We start from the raw sequence: 27,426 nt of genomic DNA, 5'->3' as shown, positions 1-27,426 counted from the left end.
TGTTGGTCTTGATTTTGCTCCTTTTTTTTCCCCACAAAGCCTGAGCCTGGTATGTGAGAGTGAAGCAGAGAGATTTCAGACTTTTAAAGTGGCCTTCTTGAGCAGGATTCACATGGTAATTAGGTCAGGGGACACTGAGGGAAAACAAAGCTGTGTGCATGCAGCGAGAGCAGAAAACATACTGCGTTTTCCTCAAGATGTTTCGAGGCGGAGAAGAGACGCGCAGAGATGCTTCTCTGTATATTTCTGAAAACGGAGACTGTTGCTCTCTGTTATGTAAATACAATGCCAGGTTTGAAATCACAGCTTCAGGCACTGTGACTTGTGGCGGCACAGCCTTCACCGCAATATTCACTGTGGTCTTTATACTTTGAGTACAAAGCTCTGCTGCCGTGTCACCTGAATGTGACATAAATGCTGCCACTTTCCAGTTGAACGCTCTCTGACGCCTGATTGAGGTCCTGTTGACAGCAAATCTTTCTATTTGAAGACTTGTGCAGAAACATGCACATTGTGGCTGAGGCTCTTCTTCTTTCATAAGCTAATGTGAATGTTCTGTGGCCAAATTTACTGTCAGCAGCAACAAACTGCAGCTTGACAGATACACTTTGCTTCACTCCAGCAGCACCCTGATGAGAATCCGCCTTCAGCAGAGAGAGGCCAGCGGTCTGTGTGGTGCAGTCTGAGCCGGTGGGTGGAAATGAATAATTCCACGATGTCTGTCTGGGTCCCTTCAGCCTCCCAGGATCTCATTGTTTCCAAATGCAGAGTGCACTTGGCGTGGCCTTCGCCCGCAGTGTCTGCCTGTTCGTAACCTGGTCTCTCTCTCTTTCTCTTCCTTGACACACAACCTCGCCTTTCGTTGAAATGTGATTCTGCTGCAGCTCTGCCTGAAACCCTGCTAATTAATGCTTGATGCAACTCAACAGTCTCAATTTGTCTCTGGAACATATCATAGTTTTCACCTGGTTTTTTTGTGTTGTAATTACTGTGCTGCTGCAATTAGTGAAGGCAGAGGACAAGCTGTTTGTCAAGCAGAAAAATTATCTGGAGAATATTTTTTTACCCCCAGCTAATAAGTTGTTTTTTTGTTTTATTAATGTGGCTTTGAGATGGTTATTTGAACAAATTAATTAGGTAAATCATTTATAATTTATCATTGGACCTTCTCTCTGTTTTATATAAATTGGATAAATAAAATTTCAAGATGTCACCTTCAGCTCTGGGAACATATGACGTACAATTTTCTCTGTTTTCTGACATTTTATGAAGTGATTGATTTTATATATAAAAAAATATTAAACATATTAATCAATAACAAGCAGTAGTTTCCACTATTGGTAATTCTAAAGGAGGGTTTATAAACACAGGGTTTTTCCTTAGTGTCAAACTCCTCCTTTTTTTTTTCTTTTGTCACATATTCTCATTGTTGTCCCTATGAGGTGTGTGAGAGTGTGTGTTGTCCGCCGCCATGCGCTCATTCGTGCGTGTGCGCATGCGTGCATGTCTGAGCAATTTGATTTTTCTCTTTGTATGCATGCGGAGCGGACGTGAAGGCATGTGCCTTTTCTCTCCCGACCCTCCTCTGTTCAGCCCCGGCAAGGTCTGAGCAGGGTGGGAATAAAAGGAGCGCAGGAGGAGGAGAAAGTGCTCCCACAGTTGATTTGGCCATTGTGGGGGGAGGAACACTATTCCCATTGATGCTGTGGACGCATGGCTGAAACCCACAGATGCTTTAGGAAGGAAGCTTATTCAAGGCTTGCTGTGACCCGGAGGACCGGGTTGGAAGATGGGTGTTGAGCCCATTATGGGGACGGTGGGAACATTGTCCCTGCTCCGCTGCTTTAATACCACTCTGAAGTAGTGGTTCTGTAAACTGAGTATTACAAAAATTTCACCAAAATATTGTGGCTCATCTTTTTAAACTACTGAAATCCAAACTGAAAACGAGCAACAAGTGTTTTTAAATGACTTCATCAAACCTTCATTTTCTTTGAATCCTCTGCATTCCTCCCAAGGATCTCTGAGTTTTGGGGTATGTTACTTTGAACAGCCCCATTGTACACATCTTTTAGAAACCCTCCAAATGGAATACGACTCATTTTTACCCTGGTGTACCCTCGGAAAATGGTTATATCTCTTCCAAATGGAGTCACGGGCAGAGAGCTAAACTCCCTCCTCGCCTCTGTGCTTGGTGAAGTAATAGGTTTGCAGTAAGCCCTCCAAATAAGGCTTGGATTAGGACACATTGGTAACTCCTGGAATATTTATCTGGCTGTGTATGTACACACCGACAGGAAAAAGAGTGACGTTGTAAAATACGTTTCACCAGATTCGCTTTTGTGCGTTGGAGCTTTAACAGGCTGTGGTGATTCAGAGCGTCATCTCAACAATAGCAGCTGATTTGGAGGCGATTAGCTGCAACAGATCAGAGTTCCTGATGTGTCTACCTTTTGTTGGTGTGTTTTCAGCATTAGACTCTGATTCCCAGCCTCTGAATGTTCATATAACTGACTCATTAGAGAGCTCAGCACATGCATATCTGCTGGTCAGCAAGTGTTTGTGTGTCCGCTTCATTTTTTTTCCTGTATTTGCAGTAAAATGGTCGGGGAATGAGCAGTTAGCAAAAGCCGGCATCTGCTCTCCGCTTCCACTGTCATCCATGTCCCTGTAGCACGTGTAATTGGACAACCACATGTCAGGCTGTGACTTGCAGTATGAGCCTAATGATTATGCAGCAATAAATATGATGAGAGCAGTTGTCTCTTTGTCCGGTGTTGGCTGGAAATTGAGGCTGAAATGGTGGATTAAAACTGAAAGAATGGCACAAAGAAGAGCACATATACCTCCACTAAAGCCCAACAGTCCGCTCATGAAACCACATCTAAATTACATTTTTATTTAGATCTGCACCAAATTGCAAACACTCATAATTATCAGTCCACTAAATGTGCAGGATTTTCTTTATTCTTTGCATTGGAAATCTGTGAAAATATTAAAAAAGGAGCCATACCTTGTTAAAGAACGTGTCTGGTTGTGTTTTTTTTCTTGGCCTGTGTATCATCCATCCACCAAGTTTTGCAGAAATCTGGTCAGTGATTTTGCGTAATGCAAACTAACAAGTAAACAATCGACCAACAAACAAACGAGCAAAACCATAACCTCTGGACGTGCAGCTCAGGTTAATTGAAGGCTCTTAATTGTCTGTAGGTGGGAAGTTGTATGTCAGCTCTATAATACGCTGGAAACCTTATGGTTAAGTGGTAAAGAGAATGGATAGTTGGACATTAGAGGATTTCTCATGCGTACCTGATAGGAATGATGATTTTTAAGAAAATCCATTGGTGCATGTTATTTTCTCTCTGTTGCATCAGCTCTGCTTTGTTTATTTTTTATCCTCATAATCATGATTTTATGACTTAGTGACAGATCAGAACTGATCATTTATTTATTTAACACTGGGATCTTAATAAATGATGGTCCCTCACAGATTCACAGCGATGGTCATTTCATGAGCCGGTCCTGATGAATTCTGTGCCCGAGGCAAGATTTGAGCAGGTTCCCCTTCAGTCATAGACAATTACGTTCATCATATCATGTTTCACAATAAAAGCAAGTTAAAGTTTAGATATCTATTCCTCCTCTAATTCCTCACGGCAGTTTGGATGAATGGGGCATATACTCCCCATGTCACAGGTCTGTCCTGAAAGTAAAGTGACAGAAAAAAAACAATTCTTTCGAAAAAAACTAAACATTGCAAATTTCCAACCCATCTTTATTTTTCCCATCTCACCTCCCTAGTGACAGAGTGTGGATGCCGTCCCATTAAGCTGTCAGCAAACAGCAAACAGCAGAGCAGAGGATGCATCACAAAGAGCCCACTATTTGAACTACAGGAGGTGGGGGAGGGGGGGGTGTCCTTTTCTGTGACAAGTTCATCTTTCCACTGTTGGAATCCGGAGCCTCTAAATGTTTCATGTGTTATTAGTGACCCCGACCTGCAGATAATTACATGTCTCCTCAGTTACGGCCTGAAAAATCTGAAAAACAATTTGTGAGCTGCCTTTAATATATCCTATACCCTCACGCGCCGACTCGTCATCTTTCACTCCATCCTTCTTTTGTTACGCCTTGAATCGTCTTTCGAGGTTATACTTCTCTACAACTCTCGTTTGCTCGTGACCGAGGCAGAGAGAGTGATCCTGAACTGAGGAATGAGTAACAAAGAGAAGTAATAACAGAGACCAAATACCATTTTGTGTGGCAGCCAAAAGCCTATTTTACATCCCAGATGCCAAACATTTCACAGCGACCATCCGACTGTGCGGCTATTCAGTGTCTGAGGTTGAAAGCTTTTCCTATTTGACCAGGGCAGCAATGAGCACCTAGCCACACTCCAGCGTAACCTGCCAGACATTCAGGAGAAATTATTCCAGTGTGTCTTTTGACCTTTTTGTTTGGGGCTCGCCAGAAATCTCTTGGTCTTAAGCCAACAGAGAGAGTTTTTCTCCAACAGTGGCAGATTCTTTTTTTTTTGATTCATGTTGCCTGTGAGCTGAGAGTCTCATTTCTGGAGCAGAGGATCCTAAATCAAGAGCTCATCTATGGAATGATTCCAGAAATCTCTGTCTGTCTGTCGGTGGAAATCATATCTCGAGAACTGTTTATCTTATCAGCTTTTTCATTAATTTAAGTTTTCATTTTATGAAGGCTATAAGATCTTCACTGCAGATAAACCAGGTAGGATGAACGCAAAGTCTCCCAACTTTACTCTGCATCATAGATTGTGAACAGAACTGTTTGAGGAGGACTCACACATGATGAGGATTCATTCTGAAGTAGCTTCACAGAAGAGAACATTCCAAAACACGCAGGTTTAGAACGAACACGTTAGTTAAACGGTCCTTTAAAAGAAGAATATGTCCGACCCCACGCCTCTTATTAGTGTAACAGCTAACACGAGTGTACACCCTCAAAGATTACGACCCTGACTCCATGTGTGATTGCAGCGCACCACACAAAGCTTCCTCTGTCTTTCACCACGTCTGACGGACGAGAGTGAGGGAAAATGTTTGTTTTCAGGTCGACACAAGAAGTCTGCCATGTTTTGCCCCCTCGAGCATCAAGTGGTCAACTGTAAACACGTCCCACCACCTCTGCAGCGCCGCCGAGTTTGGTTTTGCTTTGGTTACTATGACGATAGAAGTGGCTCTTGGCGGGGGGAAGGAGGATCTGTTTGAGGCTGAGAAAGAGTGTGACAGTGATTAATGTCCTGGCAGAAACGGAGACGGTCGACTCTCGGGGCCCCGATGTCGACATCAGAGTGTCCAGGACACCACCGGCACAAGATCACAGAGAAGTTTGATCACAATCGCCTGAATTATTTATTATATGAAAATTTATTAGTTTTTGATATCGGAGTAAAAATGAAGTGTTGGATTAAATCAAGGAGGAAATGAGATTCACCCGTGTGTCTCGTACAATCAGTCCTCGATATCCGGCTGATCAATGGAGAAACATTTGTCTCTGCGTCCGATGGCGAGTTGAGAGGGTGTTTTTTTCCCGGGTGGCGTGGTTAGACGGGCGTCTAGTCAACTGCTGAGAGTCACAAGATGCTGCGGTTACTGTGCAGCCTGTTAACAAGGAAGTGAAGTGATGGAAGACTGGAGGCTAAATGTCTGCATGATAGAGATAAGCTGCCAACTGTGCTTCTTCATCCCAGTGCCCCGTCCTCAACAAGAAACGCTGCGGATATTTGACCTGTCTCGCCGGCTGCAGTATTTGGACAGTCTGCCTCTACTTGCACATGCAACCACACGTGCACAACTCATTCTCTCCTTATGCACTTTTACACAAAGAAACGACCTCAAAGATTTCTGTGGTTCTCCCTCCTCTTTCATGTCCCTCACCTGGATGTGGAAGCTCCATTAGAGTCTCTTTTGAGGACACTGGTCCCAGCCGGGGTTTTCTCACTTCACTGCTCCTTTACTCCACCGCTCCATAACTCTGCAGGTGAAAGAGGCCACTGTTGAGTTGCTATAGTGTATAATGTGTGTGTGAGCACCATGTACTGCAATTAAAGTCTGTCCTTGGAGTGGAATAAATCTTCTTCCTCTTTCTCTTCCGTCTCCTCTTCTTTCTCTTTGCTGTCTTCTCTTCCTCTTCATATTCTTTTTCCTCTTCGTTGTCTTCATCTCCCTCGTCTTCAGTGTCTCTGTCTTTGTCATTGTCTTCCTCTTTCTCGTCCTCATCATCTTTGTTTTCTTTATCGTACTCCTCCGCTTCGTCATCTTTGTCAAGTTGTCCTTACTCTGCTTCCTCTTCATTGTTGTTGTTCTCTTCTTTCTCACCATCTTCTATTCTTCGTCCTCTTCTTCATAGTCATCTTCCTCTTCATTGTTGTCGTCTTCCTTTTTTTTATATTCCTCTTTCTCTTCTTCCTCATCATCTTCTCCTCCTCCTCTTCCTCCTCCTCTTCTTCAATGACCTCTCCAGCTGACACCTCAGCCCTCCACCATCAAACACTCGTCCCTCTCTGTGACTTGACCCCCCGGCTCATCTCGTATCGGCGACCGTGTAAAGGAGCTCAGACTCCAGCTATGTGATGCTGGTGTAAGAATTGGAGAGGGCGTGATGAATGAGCTCCAGACATACACACATTCCTTTGTGTATTCATCCAACCCTAAAGGAGGTAACGTTACCTCGTCATTTTTCCACACCTGTCTGGCCTCTTTACCGTGACCCCAATGGAATTGGTGTGCGGGCCTGTTGTTTTTCATATTTCAGTTTGTAGAACACCACGGGTCCTGTCGAAGAAACTGAGCGATCCTCAGCAAATGTGAACAAATCAGCCGCTGGCTGTTTGATCGTGGAGTAAATGTCTGCCCCCGCTCACAGCAGATTGTTCTTGCTAGTGTTGGCCAGCAGCACCATTCATCACCCACCACGATGGCGGCTTCAGTCAACCGCTTTTTAAACTGTGGCTGAGGTTCCTATAGCAGGAGTGAACCCACAGTGTGTCTCTCAATGACAAGTATTTATTTAAACAACATCTGGAGAGAGCACATGTGGAGTCTGTCGGGTGTGTCAGAGCTGCTGCACGTGTCAAAACAGTGATTCAACTTTCTAGTTCGTAAGCAAGATTACACAAAAACAAAGAAATGTGGTGCAGCTAGTTACGTGTGTTGTCTTCAGGACTGATCTGTGACTGTACAGGGATGGAGGTTTCATAAGTAGCTGATTATTTTGAGATTCTCTTGCCACATCTTTGCAGTTAACGAAGAAGGCTCAAGTGTCATCGCATGTCCTTGGTGAGAATCTGTGGTCAGGAGATCAGTGAAGATGCGTTTCATGTGTGAAATATCTCCACTTAGAGAAGGAAATAAACATGATGGGAAGGCGCTCATCTAAGGCTTCACAGTTAATTCAAAAGCATATGAAGTATCTTTTGGCTTCTCATCCTGGAATAGGTTGGCACAGGAAGGATCCCCGCGTTTGTCGTGTTTGAAGGAGCCTTCGAACTGGGACTGAGCTGTGATGGGATGCTCCCCCTGAATTGGGACAAAGGTACTGTGGGGAATGAGAGGGTGAGTGGGACAAAAACATGTAGGCCACCAGAAAACAACCATATCTTTCTTACAAATACTATTGATTATTGCAACTTTAACATATTTTTGATCCTTCAAAAGAGAAATGCTTATCAAGAAAGTGTTGCACAAAGAGGGTTGTCTTATATTGAGACCTTTATCTTAAGATCATCAACAAATAAAAAGATATTGCAGTGAGGTCTTGTGTGCATATGTGCATGAATTGCATTAGTATTTACCCCATCTGTCACAACTACAGTTTGATCAGTCCATCATCACATGGCTGTATGATGAAGGCAGATTGACTAATGCTTACATCATGGCATTGCAGTGCTACCAATTACCACTGGGTTCAGACAGGCTGGTGTATGTGTTATTTAGACACATGCTGCGCTCTCGTTTTCTGCAGTGCTTTTGGTTTCGATTCTCATTTCGGCTCCAGTGAATTATGACGCCCTCGGGGAGCAGTGAGACGACAACAGGAGAGAAACATCCTTCGCACGGCTTTGTTCTCAGATGTCTACGTTTTTTGTGTCGGCCCTCTGTATGCAGATGAAGATGTCTGTCTTCTGCTCACCTTGAGAGAATAAATGGATTTATCCCTCAGATGCTGACTCTTAGCCCGTGGCTCCTACACATCGGGTTGAGTTTGAAGCAGATTCAGCTAAAATCTGACAGTATATTCAGATATGACTTTGTTTTTGGAAAATAAAGGTCACCGTTATGTAGCCACTGCTTACCACACACATTTAACACCTGCTGTTTCGACCCTAGCAGCCACATACCTGTTCTTTATGAACCAAACGGTGTATTTTACAGTGGTGGAAATTGAGAGTTGCTCATCTTCTGTCCGCCTCTCTCACTTCTCTGCTCACAAACCCTCCACACTGATCTGAACCACCCTCCGTGCCCCCTGCTGCTTCCACACTGTGTCCCCACTGGCGTGACGCCCAGACACCCTGGCGATTTACAAACCAGCGACGATGGCGGCCGTGCCCGCGCGTCTTTGACTTTGCTGAAGACGTGCTCCCATTCATTAAGGCCGCACGAATGACAGAGGGCCACTTGTGTTCTGCGGCGAGGGAGAAAAACAAGGCGTAAAACATGGGGCTGTTGTTTGTTGGAGCATCAATTTGTGGTTGTTAGACCGTCTTTAACTTCAGGTGTCCTGTCATTGTCCGTCAGATCGTCTCTTTCTTTGCTCTATTTGTTTTTGTCTCAGTAAAGAAACCTGCAGACAATCTGAATGAGTGTTTACCGGCGGCGGCGTATTTAACTGCACAGTGAGTTCTTTGCCTTCTTTGTTCTCTTCCGAGCTGTTCACCTTGGATTAGTATCATCAAACGTGAAAAATAATTTTTACAACCCTCACTCTCTACAATCTGAAGCACACGGAGAGAGTTTAAACCTTGTAATATCTTTGACTTGTAATTTCATAAGCTTGCTCTGTGGTGCAGGTGTTGGCAACAAGTGTTTTGTTTGCACTGCAACTCGCTTCTTCTATGAGCTCATGTGGTGTCAGTGGTTTGATGAGTTTCAGTAAACACGGTCAACGTCTCTGTATCGTAGACGTTTCTTTTATTCAGCCTCCTCTCATAATTGCAGAGTCATATTCTATGAATTTTAATTACCCCATTGGGGTTTTCTTAATTATCTTAAATGCACCATGAAAGTCGGTGCCACCATTATTCAGAAAGGCTCCGGGGATGATGTCAGGAACACGGACTGTCGGTGTCCTCTTGTCCTCTACTTTGTCCTTACAGTCCTTTGGCCATCAAGGTGTGTGTGTGTACTTGTTTTGAATGTCTCTGTAGGACCCTCTCCTGCATAAACGCTGATCTTGTCAGGACCAGTGGACCTGATGGGGACCAAAGAACTTCATCTCTGAGGTCGTGGTTAAGGTTAGGGAGTAGGGTTTTGTAGAGACAATGAATGGAAGTCAATGCAGTGTCCTAACAAGGACAGCTGTGCAAACATGTGTGTGTGAGTTGGTGCACAGTTTATTTTCATCTCTGCTTGAAAGAAGTTTGTAATTTGACGCTTATTTGCTTATTAAATTGGTTTTGGCTTCATAACCACTTCATGTAAGACTCAATTCTAAAGTCCAGTCCTGATGTCTGATGGAGGATTTCATCAGATTTCCTTCAATATTGGAACATAATACTTTTGTCTATAGTTTTATAAATAAAGGACTAAGAGAATAAATGCAATCCTACGTATTAACTAAGCAATAATTAGCTTTCTATTGCAAGAGTGAACCAGTTCATCAAAGCCTGATGATGGACAGTTGTTGACAGAATGACATAGTTTGAATTCTATTGACGGCACAGTGGCGCAGTGGTTCGGACCGTCCCCTCAGAGTAGTAGTAGAGAGTTCTGGGTTTGAACCTGTTGACTGGCTGGGGCCTTTCTGCGTGGCCTCGGAGTGTGTTCTCCCTGAGACCCTCAAAAACAAGATGGATCACAAATGGAAGTACAGATGAATTTTATTGTCCGGCACAATAGCAGAAAATAAAACAAATAACATTTTATGAAAACTATTGGTGCAGACGATAACTTGGAATCATGATGATGACTTTCTCCTGCAGAGCACTTGGATGCTGCAGAAGCAAGCGACTCACTGAGCAGATGTTCCTCCATAACTTGTAAGCACTGTAGTTTCAGATCAGTGTTGAAAAGCATATTGGTGAGTCTGATGAGTGGAGCTACTAAGCTCCGCGATGCAGCAGAATGACCTCGCTGCTATGAAATACTCTGAAATAAACGACCTGGCCTTCATCCAGCTCTGTGGCCCTGCCTCTGCTGACAACAGCCGTTTGATACTGGAGGACAGAGGACAGGACGAGTCCGCTCTGCCACCGTGTACGTGTGTGTGTGTGTGTGTGTGTGTCTGACACTCCCTGTGATCTAATGTGGTAGCTCTGGCCTCCAGGGACACCCACAGACAGCTGGCTGGCACAGGAATCTGATGAAGACTAAAAGACTCGTCCTCCTCCAACGCCACTTCTCTGTTTTCGTCTCCTCTCTCTTTCTGTGCCAGAGACAGATGCAGCACAGGTGGACGGTTTCAAAGCCTGTTCTCTAATCCCAAGGCTACGAGGGGGGGGGGGGGGGGGGGAATCTAAGACGTGCAAAACTTACTTGACTGAAAAGGTGAAACTGTTGGCTCCTGATAAAGGAATGAATTTCCATCCCATCAGAGGGATCTGTGAGCGGAGCGATGCAGCACAGCTCATCTTCTGTGATGGATGCTTTCACTGTCATGCTTTACTGTACCTTGTTTCAGTGTTTTATGTTTGTACAAAAAGTTGCTGCTTTTTTTTAATGGGCCCTCTTGCTGACTGAGTCAACCTCATCCCGGGCTTACTGTTTTTCCTATAAATGATTCATAACAGTGCATTAATTGTGGTGCAGTTATCGGAGCACATCATCCTGCCTCCACACCGGCACTCTACTCAATGACTTCTATTAAAACTCCCTTATCAGCTTCTTACTTATGGCTCGACATCAAGTGAGCATAAGTCAGTTTTATTGATATTGCCTAAAATCACAGATTTGCTTCGGTGGGCTTTACGACCTGTACAACATGCGGCAACCTCCCTATCGCAGGACTCCTCAGCTCAGAGGAGGAAATTACTCCTGTTTTGGTTCCGACTGAATTGTGTCAGAGTACCAAGAATGGAAAAGACAATCTGGTCGGTAATCTTATCTTCTTACTCACTGAGCAGATATAGATCTTTAATTGAATCCACATTTTTCTATTTTACATAATTTAGATTTTATAAATAAGAAATATAGATGTGTCTTGGAGGTGCTTTAGCGTGTTTTGTTGAATTAGTCAAGAAATGAAGTCGTTTCAATAATGCTCACTGCCATTACTTTACAAAAGACCAAGGTTTTATTCTATATTTTGTAATCAGAAGTCCGAAATGTAATTAACTCCAAACAACTTAACTAAAAAACAAAGATTTCCACCAAGACGTTCAAATGTCTGCACATGAACGGAAAACTTTCAACTTCTTACTCGTTGATCAGATCTTGAATGGAACATTTTGCCCATTTGTAATAATTTATTCCAGATTTTTAAATCAATAATGTGACTAAAAGACAGAGATATTCTTGAATGTCTATATTTGTATGTTTATCACCTCTGTGAATTGACCTTACCCTTTGCTTCGTGTCGCTCTCTCACCATTTAGCGCTTAATTTGTTAACAACAGCGACCTGCCCCCAAAAATATCTTTAAAAACAAAACGGTAGCTATATAAGGATCGAACTCTAATTCTGATTAAAGTTGTTGAGCTTTCGGGTTATTTATTTATTGATTTATTAAACGTTTTCAGGGGCTACAACGTGTTTAGCAGAGTTTAAGCCCCTCTGTGGAATGTCTTTCTTCACTCGCCTGATGAAACCTGAGTTAATTATGCATCGCTTGCAAACTGCCTCCTGGTGATTGGTGCAGGTTCTGCAGGCGGATGCCTTAACTTTATTTAAGGACGTTGTCAGAAGTGAGATGATTCAGTTGTGTTGGCTCAAACATTTCTTCTGACTCCTCGAACTCCTCGATACACACTCAGACATTGGAACTCACCTCCTCTTCGGCCCCCTCAGGCCATGCTCTCTCTCTGGACCTGATTTAATCGCCTCTTTTACTGGGTAACGTAGAATTTGAACCTGACTTCCTGTTCATCAATTCGATCTTAATTGCTAAGTACTTCCATTTCAAGAGTTGTTAGTAAAAAAACGGTGCGCATGATGGATGAGTGTGCAGCAGTAAACACTGAATATCTTAATCCGGTCTTCTCCATCCTCCTGCTGCCTGATGGATTGGGGAATTCAATTCCCAACTCTTGTCTTTCAAATTGTCCAACTCAAGCAGTGTCCTGCCCGTCTTCTTGTGGCACTTTCCATATTTATTATTCTTTTATTCTCCCCTATTTACTTTGCATCATCCTCATCACCAGAGGCTGCTTTTTAAGTCCTGACGTCTCATTTGTGAGGCTCTCTTGTGACGCTCTCTTGTGTCGCTCGTTTCATTCTTTGCTTGATGTCTTTCTCTCTCTCTTTAATTTTCTGCTTTTCTCTGTTTTTTTTTTTTTGTGGCTCTTTCCGCCTCTGCTCCAGGTGGAATTTCCATTGATTAAAACAAGACGTGTCTTGCACTTCTGCGTCCACCTAATCAAGCCCAGCTCAGGAAGATGAATCACCTACAGCCCTGTTCTATCAGTCCGCTCCCTCTCCACGTGAATCCCTCACTCTCCTGGCTCCTGTCGACTCCAAAATGAGCCCCAGAGTGATTGCGTTTCAGTTTACCCGACAATAAGGTGGTCAGCTTTTTGTTCTTCTCTGGTTCAGTGGGTTCGTAGTCAGGGTTCATTGACGTTAACGTGGAGCTGGTGGTTCTTTCAGTTCGGATGAGTGTGCGTTTTCTTTTCTCCCAAAATCAAAAAAGAGTTGAAGGAATTCTGATGATTCATATTGTGAGTATTGAATATTCACAACCTGTTGTTTGAACGGAGAATGTTAACGTTTATTTTAACTTGGCAGATATTTGGCGATGATTATTCAGAAAAGATCATGCATTCAGATTAGGACTTGGACTCTATAATTAGATTCAACATGGACTGTTGAGGGCAGATGCTGATATTGGGGAGTAAAAGATTTCGGATATTGATGTATTTGCAGACAGATGAGGACAAAGAGCTTTAGCAATGATTCCTAGGCTGTCGTTATCAAAAGAAATGTAATTGAGGCTTGATATTCTACAGTTAAACCATAAACACAAATAAAACCAAAAGTTTAGAACTTGAATCAAGAAAGTATTATCAGTTCTGACATATTTTAATTGTTTAATCTGTAAAACAAAGTATATATATATATATATATATATATATATATATATATATATATACAAATATTTTATTATCTGTGCATATTAGCAAACACAAACACCGACCCCTAAACGTCTGTGAAATGTATCAGCTAATTTTATTGAGCTCCTCTCGTATATGTTTACCGATATAATGCTGAAATGCTAAATGTCTGCAACATGTTAAACAAAGATCAGTGTAGGAGTGATTTTATGCTGCAGAGGTGTTGGGAGCAGCTTCTATGGCCACTACAACACGTTCTGACAATCTTTTTGCTGTGAGTCTGTTGCCCTCGCTCTCTGAGTCACTGTTATTCTAACTGCAGAGAATCCACAGTTGCAATCCTCCAAAAAGAAGCAAGCTACAAATGTGCCAGCGCCACCTTTCAAGCCCACGGGCTGGAAGTGTTTGATGTTCAAAAGGTAAAAAAAAAAAAAAAAAGAAGTCACACAGAAATACACTTTTGTTCCGGGGCTGTTTTTCATGGTTTGGCCGAAAAGGAAACGTTAAAACTACAAAATATTACACATAATACTGCGCTTCCAACTTTGTGGCAGCAGCTTGAGGAGGTTGTTTTCCTGTTTCAACATTTCAAAGCTCCAACACACACATTCAGGCTGCACAGAACCCAAAGTGATCCAAAGCCTTCACAATGAACATGAGCGAGGCATTAACATCCAACCAGTCAGTGCTGGACGTCGCAGCCTGAGTCTCACACTAGAACTGTGGAGAGAACGACATGTTTAACTTTCACATTCGGGCGTAATGTTCACGTAGACACGTAGATCTGCTTTCTGACATGTCGACTCAGCACCTCCACCTGTAAACAGCACTGAAGTCCAGATATTCTTCTGGAATTATCCAGAGGGGATTTATACAGGAACGCAAATGTCACTTGACTGAGCACAAAGTTTATAATCGTAACTGTCAAAGAAAAACAAGATTCAAGGGCTTTTGGTGAAAACGGCACAGACACAACAAAAACACATGATTTCCACGCTCCGGACATTTTACTGTTGTTGTGAATGCGTCAGACTTGGACATTATCCTGCTGGGCTCTTCACATGTAAAAGGCAAACTCCAGAGAAAGTTGTTGGGACATTGTCCGGAGTTCAAGCTCATGGCTATATACTGTTTTTATTTTCACCCGTTTGTTGGTTTGTCGGTTGGATTTTCTGCAGAATTTTCGAAAAAAACGACTTAAAGTATATCTACCGTATTTGCTGGAAGGATGAGACATTGCGAGATGCTTTTTTGACATTTCCTCAACGTTCACAGGGAATAATTCACGGATCTGAGAGGATGAGTGCAATTTTGTGATGTAGAGTGTATTGATTTTTATAGATTATTAAAGGTCAGACCGCGTCATGTTCGGTTGTAGAGTTTATTCTCATTCTCCACCCGTTTCCATACGGGCAGTTTGATTCTCACATAATGAGTTGTTTTTGCGGCGCAAACTGAAGTTGGTTAGCTTAGTGCGCATAATACATTAGGCTGATGGGAACATTTCACTCAATTTTCTACTCATGATTTACATAGTGGAGGGAAAAAAGCACATTGGCTGAGCAGCCTCTGCGGCTGAAAGGCTCCCGATGCTCTTTATACGGCCGAGTCTCTGTTTGAATTTGCTTTCATGCAACTGCATCCAGTCAAGGAAACAGAGTTTAGTTTCAGTTCTTCTGCATGTTCTCCCCTAAGATGTGTTTTTCTCTGGATTTGCGTGGTGCTGCAATGCGCCCTTCCTCTCTCGTCCCTCTGTTTCCTCCTCCTCATCGCCCACTCTCTGTCTTTCTTCCTGAGTCTGGGCGATAGTTACTGCTGCCTCTGCTCAGCTCAGCTCACTTCTTCCCTTGATGGCATCTGACCAACAGGGAAAAGACTGAGCTTTATCCTTTCTTTTCCTCTGGAAGCCAGCGCTTAATAAATAATTCCTTGCCCCAGTCCTTCCTGTCCTTATCCTCAGGACACCTCTGAGTCCACTGGAGTAAATATGCATTTGAGCGGCAGGTGCCAGCGGTTTTCTTCTCCTTCCACAGCCCTCCTTAAGAGAGAAGTCACCACTTCACAACTGCATGAAAGAATCGTTTCTATCTCTCTGTGTTCCTGAGTGCAGCTGCTCTCCGCCCACAAAGTCAGGGTTTTTTTTCCGCTGAATCCGGTCACTGTGCATGTTTTAATGATGCGGCTACTGTCTGTGTTTTTCTTTGCCGAGATGTGAGGTGGATGAAGAGTGAGAGGGAAACTGAGATCAAGTTATTCTGGCTAATGAGGGACGGAGGGTTTGAGTGTGTGCTGTTGGGGATAATCTCACAAAGCTTCGTTCAGGATTAGAAATGTGGAGCTCATGATGGACAAACAGCTCTGACTCTTGTGTGTACACTCTCTAAATATCCATGTGTATCGACCTGGTGCACAGATGTGATCTAAAGGCTGCGGTTTGACAGTATTCTATCGGATCTGTTATTGAATCCGACTTCTTTCAAACCCCCCACTGGCTTGCATCAAGATAAGCAGTTTGGATCTATAACTACCATCCATTGTTGGGGTCAGATGTCGATATAAGGGAGTAAAAATGTCTGATTCCGATATATCGACCAAAATACATTAAAAAAACATTGAATTTGTCCCTCCACACATTTATAATAACATAATAGATTTGTAACTTGATGTTTTTCTCCGTTGCTGCATTGTATAGCTGTGTATGGCACTATTTGGAATGTGCTCAGCCATCATGCATAAAGTTTATACCATCCACGCAGACAGTTAGAACTCAAGGTTTCAGCTGCAGTTGAGGAATGCAGTCATTAGTCTGTGTAGATCAAATTAATTCAAATAAAGTGACAGAAAACTTCTGGATCTTCCAGTTTCTCCTCGGGCCGTGTTCCATTCCCAATGTCATGGAACACATTAAAATAACAGTTTTTTACGTAGTATACCTCAGTTTTCAGACGTTACCTCATCCAAATACTTCAGAACTTCTCACCAGTGAAAGTGACAGTGCCAAGATGAAAAATAAGAGATATGAGGAGAGATTTCACAGTTTTGGGTATTTTGCCAACAGGGAACTGGATCCAGAATGAATGTGGCTGTTGCAACACAAACATACATTTAGCTTTCAACTATTTTTGCTGTAAAACTCAAACATTTACTCTCACAGAAGTTGCATATTTAATGACATTTTAATTTCTAAAAAAAAGAGCGAAGATAATAAGATTTAATAGCAGAGTGGCTCACACTCAGAGCTTCACAAATTTGGAATTTCTTTACCGACTTTGAAACGAATCCAAAGTGGAAGTGGCTATCTGTTCCAACTCCAGTGATCCAGCGTGTCTGTTGTGGTGTCTGCATTGTTCATGTTTGAAAAAGAAGAGAAAAGAAAAGGAAGGATTAATTTTCCAGCAGCGAGTGTGAGGATTAGACTCTTTTTAAACATTACCGAGGCTCCTGTCTCACTGATGTTCACTTCTAGTTTGTTTTCCACTCTCCTACAGTTCATGACCGAGCCTGACAGCCCCATTATGTAAATGTGTGTTAAAGAATATGCGGTTTGAATGTAAAGCGCATTGTGGATGTAAATGCAGTATCTCATTTAAAGCCCACTGAAGAGTTGCATCATGTCGGCTCTTTTAGCTAATTGGGGCTACAGCACAGAGGCAGAACCGTTATTGCAACAGACTGAAAAAGGATAAATGATTTTAGTGCTTGAAACAAATGTGCATCACGTTTGTGTCAAATTTCTGCCGGCTTGGCGAGACTGGCACGGCCATTTGGCTGCTGCTCGGGATGTGTGGATCAATATGCAGCCTGATAAGTGTAATGCCGGTCCGGAGCGGAGGGTCGTTGCCCGCCGGCTACTCGATCTGCTGTGCACTTCCCTCTGCACCAGCAGAGCGAACTATAATTGGAACAACCAAGTTCACTGACAGACGCTTGAAGCCTTTCCACAGGCGACCACTCAAGGACACAGAAAACACACCTCAAGTATAGGTACACGGCTAAATCGCTCGATAATGTAAAATGTTCCCACGGCACAAAAACACCTGGTTGTGTAACTCTCTTAACTCCTGTTGCAAACTGATCCACAACTCAAGGACTAGTGTGAAGCAGTGGATTGACACATTCTTTAAGCAACCATTACATCTATCACTTCTGATGCAGGTGCTGCTCAAACTCACCCTGACTGACATCCACAGTTCTGAGATCAGTTAAGTCGCCTCTATCAACAGTGGTAACAATGCTGCCTTCATTTGCACAGAGATATAATTAATATTTAGTATTTCAGCCGTATTTCACGGAGCGCGGTCTGCAGGAGGTGATGCCTCATTCCTGTAAATCGATGCATTTAAATAGCGTTGTTAGCTCCCCACCATTTCTCTAAGCCACTTGGTCAGCTGTGCAGTTTGTCGCGTTAAAGCGAACGCTGGCCACAGGCTTCTTTAATGGAGGTGCCACTTAATTACCACAGGGACCCACTTGAGCTTAGTGAGCTCAAGTGTATAGAAACACATGCGCACGGCACGAGGACTGAAATTGGTTTTCATGAAGCCGTGAGTACGGGAAGTCACTTTTTGTAACATTAACAGTATAAACATGGAGGTGCGGACACAAACAGTCGTCCTGCCCACATCTACATTAGCGACTCTCTGGCGTTGAAGCTCAGTCCTTGTTTACATCTCGGCTGTGACCTGTCACCACTCTGGTAATAACAAAATGTGACCCCTCCACTAACCCGGAGAGATTGTCTCTGAGAATGCGGCGTGTGGGGTCAGAGGTCACGCCGTATATAAACAGGTGTCAAGAGCTATGATGGAAAGCCAAGGACACATGAGCCTGGAAACTGGGCCAGCAGCACGCCACTATCTCCACTGCAGAGACGCAGGGGCACGGAGCCGAGTAAAAGGGTGATGGATGACTCTGCCTGTCAACGTGATGCCATGGTTTCATGTTGTGCAACTTAAACCCCCTCGTCTGTACGACTCCAGCTTTTGGGAAGCAGCACAGTGTGTGTGTGTGTGTGTGTGTGTGTGTGTGTGTGCTTCCATGCGACGATTCTTTAACCAGCATAACCTCCACTGTCTCGACCTCCGTCTCCCACTCTCTCTCTTTCCCTTCCCAGTCCATCAGTAACATCCCGTCACAGAACTAAAAACAATGTTCTTAACCAGTTTGCAATGAGCCACGTGCTCGACCTGAGGTTTTGCTGGCTTCAGTTTTCTTGAACAGGAAAAGTGATCTGCAGTAATTAAAAAAAACAAACAAATGGGCTGTATCTCACCTGCAGTGTGCTCTCTGCATGGCGGAGCTCCGCTGTCTTGCCAAATTTACGACTTTAATTATTACTCATTTGAAATGCTCAGTGTATTTAACTCAATCTGGAATTTTCAACCTCATACATGTTGAACATCTGCTTATTCATGCAACTAATCTGCAGTCGTGTGTCCGGAGGGCACGGCACAAAGTCCTGCAGGTACAAGTCAGCAGCTCCAGTTAATGTTCAAACATCAGACTGAGGAGAAGTACGATCCCTGATCCTGACGACGGTTTGATTGTTGCTGCTGGATGGATTCATCTGAACCTGCTCATCTCCTGGGATTTTCACCCACGCAACAGTCGCCAGAGTTTTTCAATGGAGTAAAAAACAAAAAGAACATGTGAGTCCTGCAGACGGAAGTGTCAGAGAGGTCAGAGGCGACTGGTTGGACAGGTTGGAGTTGAGGAAGCGTGACTCTGGTTGGCTGAAGCAGCAGAAGACTACATCAGGTTCAAATCTCTGGGTCCAAAGTGCCCTGTGTCATTAGTCCGAGCTACTGGTTGTGTAACATTCTCACCAAGTCACAAAGCCAAAGCTGTCTCCAGTGGTGCCATCGTCTTGCCCTCACACAAAAAGTTTAAGCACCATCATGCTGCTGCTGTTTAACAGAAAAGCTTTGGACGATAATTTGCTCGTAATTAGACGGATTTGCTTCACTGCCTCAACGAAGAACCTGCTGTTTGAACACCTTTGTGTTTGTGAGAGATATCAACTCCACAAGTGTTCGATTGTTATAAACTCCTGCTGTTTTCTAACTCACCTCTTCACCTGCTTCCTGCTTCCTCTGCATTAAACTGTCTGATTCAGTTACCAGTAACTGCAGCCTAATTAGGAGAATTTGATTTTCACTGCTGGAGCCGATGGCGACTGGCGATAACAACCTCTCTGGAAAATGCACCGCATGTGGCGATCTGTAAAAGTTTTGACAGAGCAAAATACATTTTTACATCGGAGAACAAAAACCTTTTGGTAACAGCTTCAGGAGGACTGCTGCTGGTTATAAAGCATCTCAAGTTCAACACACCAAAAACACAGATATCAGAAAATGTTGCTGCTATATGATGCTGCTTTATATACATATATATATATATATACATATATATATATATATCTGTGGTGAGAAAGGTCTATGAGCAACAGTGGTCACATGACTCTGGGGATGCCAATTGGTTGGTTGCTCGCTCTTGTCCGAAATATCTCAATAATTACTGTATGGGTTGCTATGGAAATTGGTGCAGGCATTCCTGGTTTGCAAATGATGAATTCTAATGACTTTAATGATCCTCTAGTCTCAGTGTCACGTAGTGTATCTGCAGAATAGTGAATAAACAGGTTGCTGCACCAGGTGAATGGTTTGAAAGGTTTGTACTTGGTCTCCTATTTAATCATCATCTGGTTTTTCAGATTGGGAAACAGCCGTCAGTGAGCACAACATCCGATCTGTTTGATTTGAGCGGACACAGTCGTATTTTTGTGACTCTATTCCGAAATCTGGAACCCGACACTGGTTCTGAAGTTATCGAACATTGGCCTCGGCTGATCTGTGTTGTTTTTATCAAAGCTCAACTCTGCAGAGTGTTTTGCATCAGGCTGAAGGTCACCTTCCTCTCAGTCGTCTCAACAAAGTTTTACCGAGCAGATTTAACTTGTCCCGAACTTTTTCTTTGGCTGACTGAGGCATCGCTGCGGGAGCCTGAGGTGTGTGTGTGTGTGTGTGTGTGTGTGTGTGTGTGTGTGTGTGAGTTAAGACTAAAGGTTCCACACTAGGTAGTTTATGAGAATTCTTCCGCCTCACTAGTTGCGGTGAACAAAGCCTGATCCTGCAATGACATTGAAGATTACGGGGAGGTTTTCTTTTTGTTTGAATGGACACTTCCCGCTGCTCGGCTCTAAATTCTCAGCTTAGCTCCATAGAAAATCTCCTTAAGTGCATTTACCTTCCTGCCTTCGTGTCCGTCCAGACTCCGCAGAGCACCGAGCTGGAGAATCTGCTCGAAGGCATTTTAACAGGATGTTTAAAAAGTTGTAAATCAACTTGATAACCGATTAATTGACATTTATGAAACAAACTTAATCATCTGGTTCCAGCTTCTCAAGTGTGAGGATTGGCTCCATGTTTTCTGTTAATAAATTGATTTCAAATACGTTTTGGACTCTTGACATTGTCAGACATAAGTTTGTTGTAAAACTAATCAGCCTTAATCGATAATGAAATTAATTGCAGCCATAAGAAGTTTCTGCTGAGTGTATTTTTTGTTAAGATCTGCATTCATGCTAATGAGCAGCAGCGATTTGAATACTCAATTGATTATCCTGCTCATCACAGAGGAAGTCATCAGTCTCACCGGGCGTCAGAAATCAATCCCTCTTTTATCCGCCGCTCTGTGTGAAAGTGAAGGAAACGGCGGCCACCTCACGGCAGCTGACGCCTCCTGAGGGACATGGCGAGTCTGAGCAGCTCTTGCTTGTTGCTGTAGAAACCGGCCGGGGCCATTTGTACCAATTTGCTCTGTGGCATCGAGATCAAAAAGCCTGGAACCCGAAGTGTTCTCTGCATATTAGCATCTGTGTTGGATTCAAAGCAATTAATTAGGCGTCGGCTCACCTCATTACATCTGTACTGTTAATTTACAGTGCAGCGTGGTGGGCCTCTGTTTTTCGCTTGTGTTCTATGGCGTTTGGAGTTTATGGTGCTTTGAACTGTGCAGAACTTTGTGGTTTTGTTATCGTCCACCCCCCCCCCCCCCCCCCCCCAAACCCCATGAAGTCTCGGATTAAATGCCATTCCTGCTCCGCCCTCTCCACCCCATTGAAAAAGTTGGCGGTTTGTTTACGAGAGCGCCGGCAGAAGGAGCCTAGCAGCTACCGAAACACTCACCCATCCCCCTTCCTCTTTCTCTTCCTCCAGAATCAGTTTGAAAAGGACAGACGGCCCCTTCCGCCCCGTCCCCACACCCCAGTGATGCTTAGCTGGTGAGTACTTTCACTTTCTTTCGCTTGCTTGTTACTTTCACACATTTCTTCTGAGTTTCTGCATCTATTACCTGAATTTCTCCAATTCAATGTTCTTTTTTATGATTTTTTTTTTCTTGCTTTCCGCTCAATTTTGCCGGCAAATGCCAAACTCCTCTCCGCTCCTGTGGATATCTCTATGATTAAGTATTGGCTGTTATTCTTTATCTCTCTTTATTCAGTTCTCTAAGTGTCCTTACCCACCCCACCCAGTCCCCCCACATCTCTGCAGCCTCAGTAGTAAAAAGCAAGGCAGTCTTTTTTTTTTTTTTTTGGGTGAAAGCCCTTTATTCTGACTGAGTGAAGTGATTTGAAAAGCAGCAGTGAGAGGACAGCAATGGAGGCGGAGGAGAGGAGGATAAGCAGGAGGAGAGGAAGGGGTGACGGGTGGAGGGACGGGCTGTTAATGGATGAGTTTTACCTTTACAACCCCCCCCCCCCACCCGTCTCTCTCTCTCTTACAGCCTTGAGCCTAAAAGCTAATTTTTAACTCGCATTGAATCATCACAGTAGCAACAGATCATACTCTACATCGTACCTTATACTCAACTATCGAGATCTCTCTCAGTGACCGGACATATGAACAACCTCACCCTCCTTCTACCTCAGTCCCGTCCAAGGTCGTATACGCCAGCTCCTCTGATGTCTGACGTCTTTCCTGCGTTGCCGTAATGTCAGCAGTCATTTAGAATATATAGGACAAGATGGTGAATCGTACATTTGAAGGTGTTCTGCGCAATTTAAGTTACCAACCAGTAGATGTTAGCAGGAGATAGCGAGGACCATGACCTCAGCTGTGCACCTTAGAGGCATCAAGTGTTTTGGCCTCGTTATCAGTGATACAGCCCGAAGTTGAGGGTATACGCTGAGGCTGGAGGGAAATCTGACTGGCTTGTATGTCAGTACTATGAAAGCCATGTAGCCGCTCTGTGGATCAGACATCTGCTCGTTTTTAGATTTATTTTTTGTGGTTGGTGTTTGAGGCACTTTGAGAGTTCACTGCAGAGATCTGCCAGGGAGCACTGGGAGAGAGTGAGGGTGAGGACACGTGGGACAGAGGTTTAAGGCTAGAATCGACGGTGCAATCACAGTCAGCGTCTCAAACCTCGAGGAAACCAGGAGGTTTCGATCCTTTTAAACAATTTTACCTAAATGATTTCGGCTCTTTTTTGCTTTAAAGAACCGGAGTAGTTTGGATTTATTTTTATTTAATGTCACGTGCTGCACAACAGTTTGTGTTTGGGTCAAAAGTTTCAGGAAGAACAATCCATTATTTTAGTTTTCCCTCTTGCTGATGGTTAAGGACAGAGAATGTCACACATGGTTAAGAGCTATTGACAAACTGGGATTTGTGAATATGGGCTATACAAATAAAATGTGATTGATTGATTGTTTTGGTTTAACTGAAATAATGAAATGAAATGAATTGTATGCATCAGAGGACATTGAGGTTACTGGTAATAGTTTTTCTAAAGTTAGTTTCCTTTTGAAAACATCACAAGCTCAAGTCCTGATACTATAACAATGCAAGATGCAAATCCTGTTCATAAAGTCAACAAAAGAATAAATTAATATGGACCAAACATCCCCGAGGACTAACTCAACTACCAAACATGATAGTTTCAATTATGAAAAATATTGTTCGTGGGTAATTGTTTAATGAAACATGCTAATTCTGTGTCTTCTTTCAGGCACAAGTAGAGATTATGTGAATAAACATAGATGTGAGGACACGGAGCGAACATATTGCATAAAGCTGTTAAGAAAACACACAAATCCCCCAAACTCCGACAACAAGATCATTAAATGTTATAATCCCTCATTTATCTGCTGCGGAGCATCAGGTACAATCTGTTAAAAAAGCACAAGGATCATCTTTATCACGAGTATAAAAGAAATCTCTTCAGGATTTATCACCCGATTATGGCTCTGAATAAACCTGCAGCTTGTACGTTGTGGGTTTGAAACGATGCTCAAACTGAGACTGAACATTTAACTGAACATTTAACTCATCATATAAAAAAACAAAAAAACACCTTGTGGAAGAGAGAGACCCATTTATCATGAATGGCACAAACCACTTTTCTCCAATCTCACCTACTTCTAACCCTCTGTATTAAATATCCCTGAAGGCCGGCTCTGGCATTTGCTTATGTTCTGTTGTTGCTCAGCACTTGTCTGCTTCCACTTACTCTGCTCGATTCAATTTGTGGCCTAAATGTCTTTCCCTAATATGTGTCATTGGAGCAGAGCGGTGGCGGCGGCGGTGGCAGCGGCGGCGGCGGCGGTGCTCCGTCTCCGACTGCTTTGAGGAAGCACCTCTGTGTTTGTCTTGGTTCTCTGCTCTGGGCCGAGATCAGGGCTCCAGTCGCGGTTGGCGTGTCGTCTCCTCCGGCCCCGCTGCTGTTTGCTGATATTTAGTTTGCGATGACAATAAGCCGGAAGAAAACAAGTTCCTTTCAGGTCAGAAAGAGAGAAGGGGTGGACTGAGAGGGAGAAAGAGACCCAGAGACGAAGAGAGGGGGGACAGGGGACTCATCCCTGGATGGGGATTCTCTTTAAAGGTTTCTGTTTGTGGCCCCGAGGGCCGAATTAAGGGAGCGTCATTATCCTTGGCAAATTACCACGCTGCCTTTGTGGTCCAGCCATGGTACATTAGTGTGCTTTAAAACGTGGCAGAGCCGTTGCCCATTCAGCTCACAAAGAGAGGGGCTGCTGGCAGATCCTTGGCCCGTTTCACAGAGGAGTCATTCACACCACGTCGGGGGGATGGTGACGGTGATGGAGAGGGTCCCCTGAGATGAGTAAAAATCACGCCGGCCGAGGCTGATGTGACATTAACCTTAAAACACACGCCAGAGGATGATGTCATCGCCGGATCTGATGTGAAGCTCTGTCAGACGTCTACACATCGATCCATAAACACACACCAGGATTTAAACGTGCTCTGTATTTGCAGAAGAAGGAACAAATCATCAGCTCACAACATTTTTCACTTTCCAGTTTCTTCCGTTAGCAGGTGTCAGATCTCGGTGGATGTGAGAAGGAGAAAGTGGCAGATGAAGAATCGTGACGCGTCAGGTGATTTGCAATCAGGGAGCTTGTTACACCCCATTGCTGGTTTTCATTGTTTTACCAGTGTCACAGAAAGGCTAAACGAGGAAGCAAATCAAACAGCTAATAGTAAAAAGGAAAAGCAGCAGGGGAGAGGAAGTGAAAATGCAAATGTGAAAGGAAATTGCTCTTTTAAATACCTGATTGAAATCGTTAAATTTGTGAATCCAATTATTTAGTCCTCTTTTTAAACAGTATCTTAAAAGATTCTTTGAATCCTAATTTCTTTAATGAATTCTTTCTTATTTTTAACAAAGTTCTGTGTTATGTCATTTTTAATCTAAATTATTTATTAGTTGAATAATATTTTACTAAATTTCCTCTCTACTCCAATCTACAGTTAAAGGAGAAGGGTTCCCTTAAAGGGTAGTGGATAGTCTAGTCTATTTATAGATTAATTAACAAACTCATTAATACATTACTGTATTACTAATTAGTTAAAGACAAAAACAAATACCAGCCATTTTGAGGCTCCGAGGGTCGAACATTTCTCTACACAAAGTGATGTGAGCGCCACGCTGGTGTTTCAGGTGCACAGTTCGAGGCGACCCGATGAACTCAGATCTGAGAGGGAAACACCGCAGACGTCTCACAGCAAATAAACATGTAGATGGTGTCCGCTCCAGGCTGTGATAGGAGTTAAGTCTTCAAACATCAGCAGAGCTTAGACTCACTATCGAACGACCGGAGCGGATCCTCCAGGCCTGAAATGGTCGAATCAAGTTTTCACCAAACACATAAACTCCAGAGTGTACCACGAGTCAAACTCTTCAAAGAAAACCTAATAAGGAGGCTGCTGTGAAATGTTCTGTTCCTGGCTTTTTATTTATCATCCAATCAAATGAAGGCTTTACATCGGTGATTGATGTCTCCATTTTATTTTCTCTCCACGATAGGTGGGAGATTTCATTACGTTCCAACATTGTTTCCTGGTTTTATGAACTCAATCCCTCCGCTTGAGTAGACGAAGGAAGGGAGACGGCTTTTGTCCAGGGGCTGTGGTGGAAAGCCTGAGCCTGTAAATCCTGCGCTGATCTTCGGATCATTAAGCCGTGAGCCCTGAGTCCTTTGGTTCTTTATCGCCAGGCCTGGATCCCAGGCCATAATGGAGGCTAACTGGCTAATGATTAGCTGTCTTCTCCAGCTACTCCGGAGCTGACTGCTGCTGCTTGTCTGAATGGAGGAGGCAGTGAAAACATTTAAATCTGGCCTAAAATGTTTTTTCTCTTCATCCCTCTGACTCACTGTCTTCTGAAAGAGTTTTCACAAAGCTCAGGGTGGAACAAAGATGGTTTATGAGTGTTTAAAGGGATTTTAACTATTCCCAGCACTTTATTGGGAACACCACACTAAAGCTGCTTTTAGACGTGCGCTGAGTATTTACCTGAAATTACCCGAAGGGGCTCAGTGTGAGAACGCAATTGTCGGAGTCAGCTCCTGTCTTCCACCAGGTGGATTCTGTCCGGGCCGAACACATTTTCACTGTTCATCCGTTAGTCTGGTAACAAATGAACTGTAAAGTCTGAAGCTCCACACCAAATAAAGAAGAAAGCGTTCAGCTCACACAGATGCTTCTACTTTTTATTTAAACTTGGTGTTTATTCGCTCTTAGTCCAAACTACCCTCTTCAGAACTGTCTACAAGGAAACAGTCCACATGTGTCCTGTAGCTGCTGCATCCTCAACTCGTGGGTTACATACGGGGCCTGTGAGCCCCTCAGGCACACCTATAAATCCAGCTTTAATGTGTTAACATCTCTCAAATCCGTTTTGAAACCCTCGATTTATTTTGGGCTGCAGCAGCTTCACCTGCAGTCGTACCACAAAGCCGAGCTCCACTGTCTCCTCTGTGGGTTACTCCGCTCTGTGGGAACCCGACTTTGACTGTTCCCAGCCGCTCAGCTGTGGGTCTGTGGGCTCCTGGCTGTAAACCTGCTGTTTGCTGCTTAATCATTCAGTAAGGATTAGTGGCACTGTGTGTTTTCTAATTATAGACCTGGACTGTGCTCTCTCCTCCTCCTGTGGGGTCACATCTAACCCAGCAGGCCCTCAGCCAGCAGATTACTCACAGCTACAATCAGGTTTTTATTTTTATTTTCGTGTCGTTAACTTGCCATCGTTTTATTGTTTTACTTTATTTTTCCTTATTTTATCGCTCAGTGCCCTCGCTTCTCTCGTTTTCTGTTCCTTTTTTTTTTTTACTCCTCTTGTTGAGCACAACAAAGACTTTTCATCAGAATGAAATAAAACTCAATAAGGGAGCTGTCAAAATAAATCACTTCCTGTTTCTAGGTGAAAACAAGGAATAGCATGAAAGAAAAGGACACCACCTCGTTCTTTTCTCTCTCTCGCTCTCTACACACAATCAGTCTGTTCTCTTTCACGTCTTTTCACGTCTTTTCATTTTTTGGCGAACAATAGCTTTGATTAACTCCTCTGGGAAAGCTCATTATCTATTTCCATTACAAAGACACTTGGATTTGAAAAGCTTAATAGAGAATACATCAAAGAAATATATTGATGCCTGAAGACGA

At 43.4% G+C, this 27,426-nt stretch overlaps 1 protein-coding gene across 4 annotated transcripts in view; it reads left to right on the top strand.

Moving 5' to 3' along the window:
* sema5ba (sema domain, seven thrombospondin repeats (type 1 and type 1-like), transmembrane domain (TM) and short cytoplasmic domain, (semaphorin) 5Ba) overlaps positions 1 to 27,426 on the top strand; it is a 129,393-nt gene that overhangs the window by 3,541 nt on the left and 98,426 nt on the right. Inside the window, exon 2 of one of the 4 annotated variants that reach the window (XM_069533401.1) lies at positions 21,676 to 21,740. The exons of the other annotated variants lie outside the window; for them this stretch is intronic. The gene's annotated coding sequence lies outside the window, so the exon portion shown is untranslated. The remainder of the gene's footprint in view (positions 1 to 21,675; positions 21,741 to 27,426) is intronic. 4 annotated transcript variants of the gene reach the window in all.

The sequence above is a fragment of the Paralichthys olivaceus genome, chromosome 10 (assembly GCF_024713975.1).
Source record: "Paralichthys olivaceus isolate ysfri-2021 chromosome 10, ASM2471397v2, whole genome shotgun sequence".
Taxonomy (NCBI): Eukaryota; Metazoa; Chordata; class Actinopteri; order Pleuronectiformes; family Paralichthyidae; genus Paralichthys; species Paralichthys olivaceus.
This window is presented reverse-complemented; position numbering and strand designations above follow the sequence as displayed.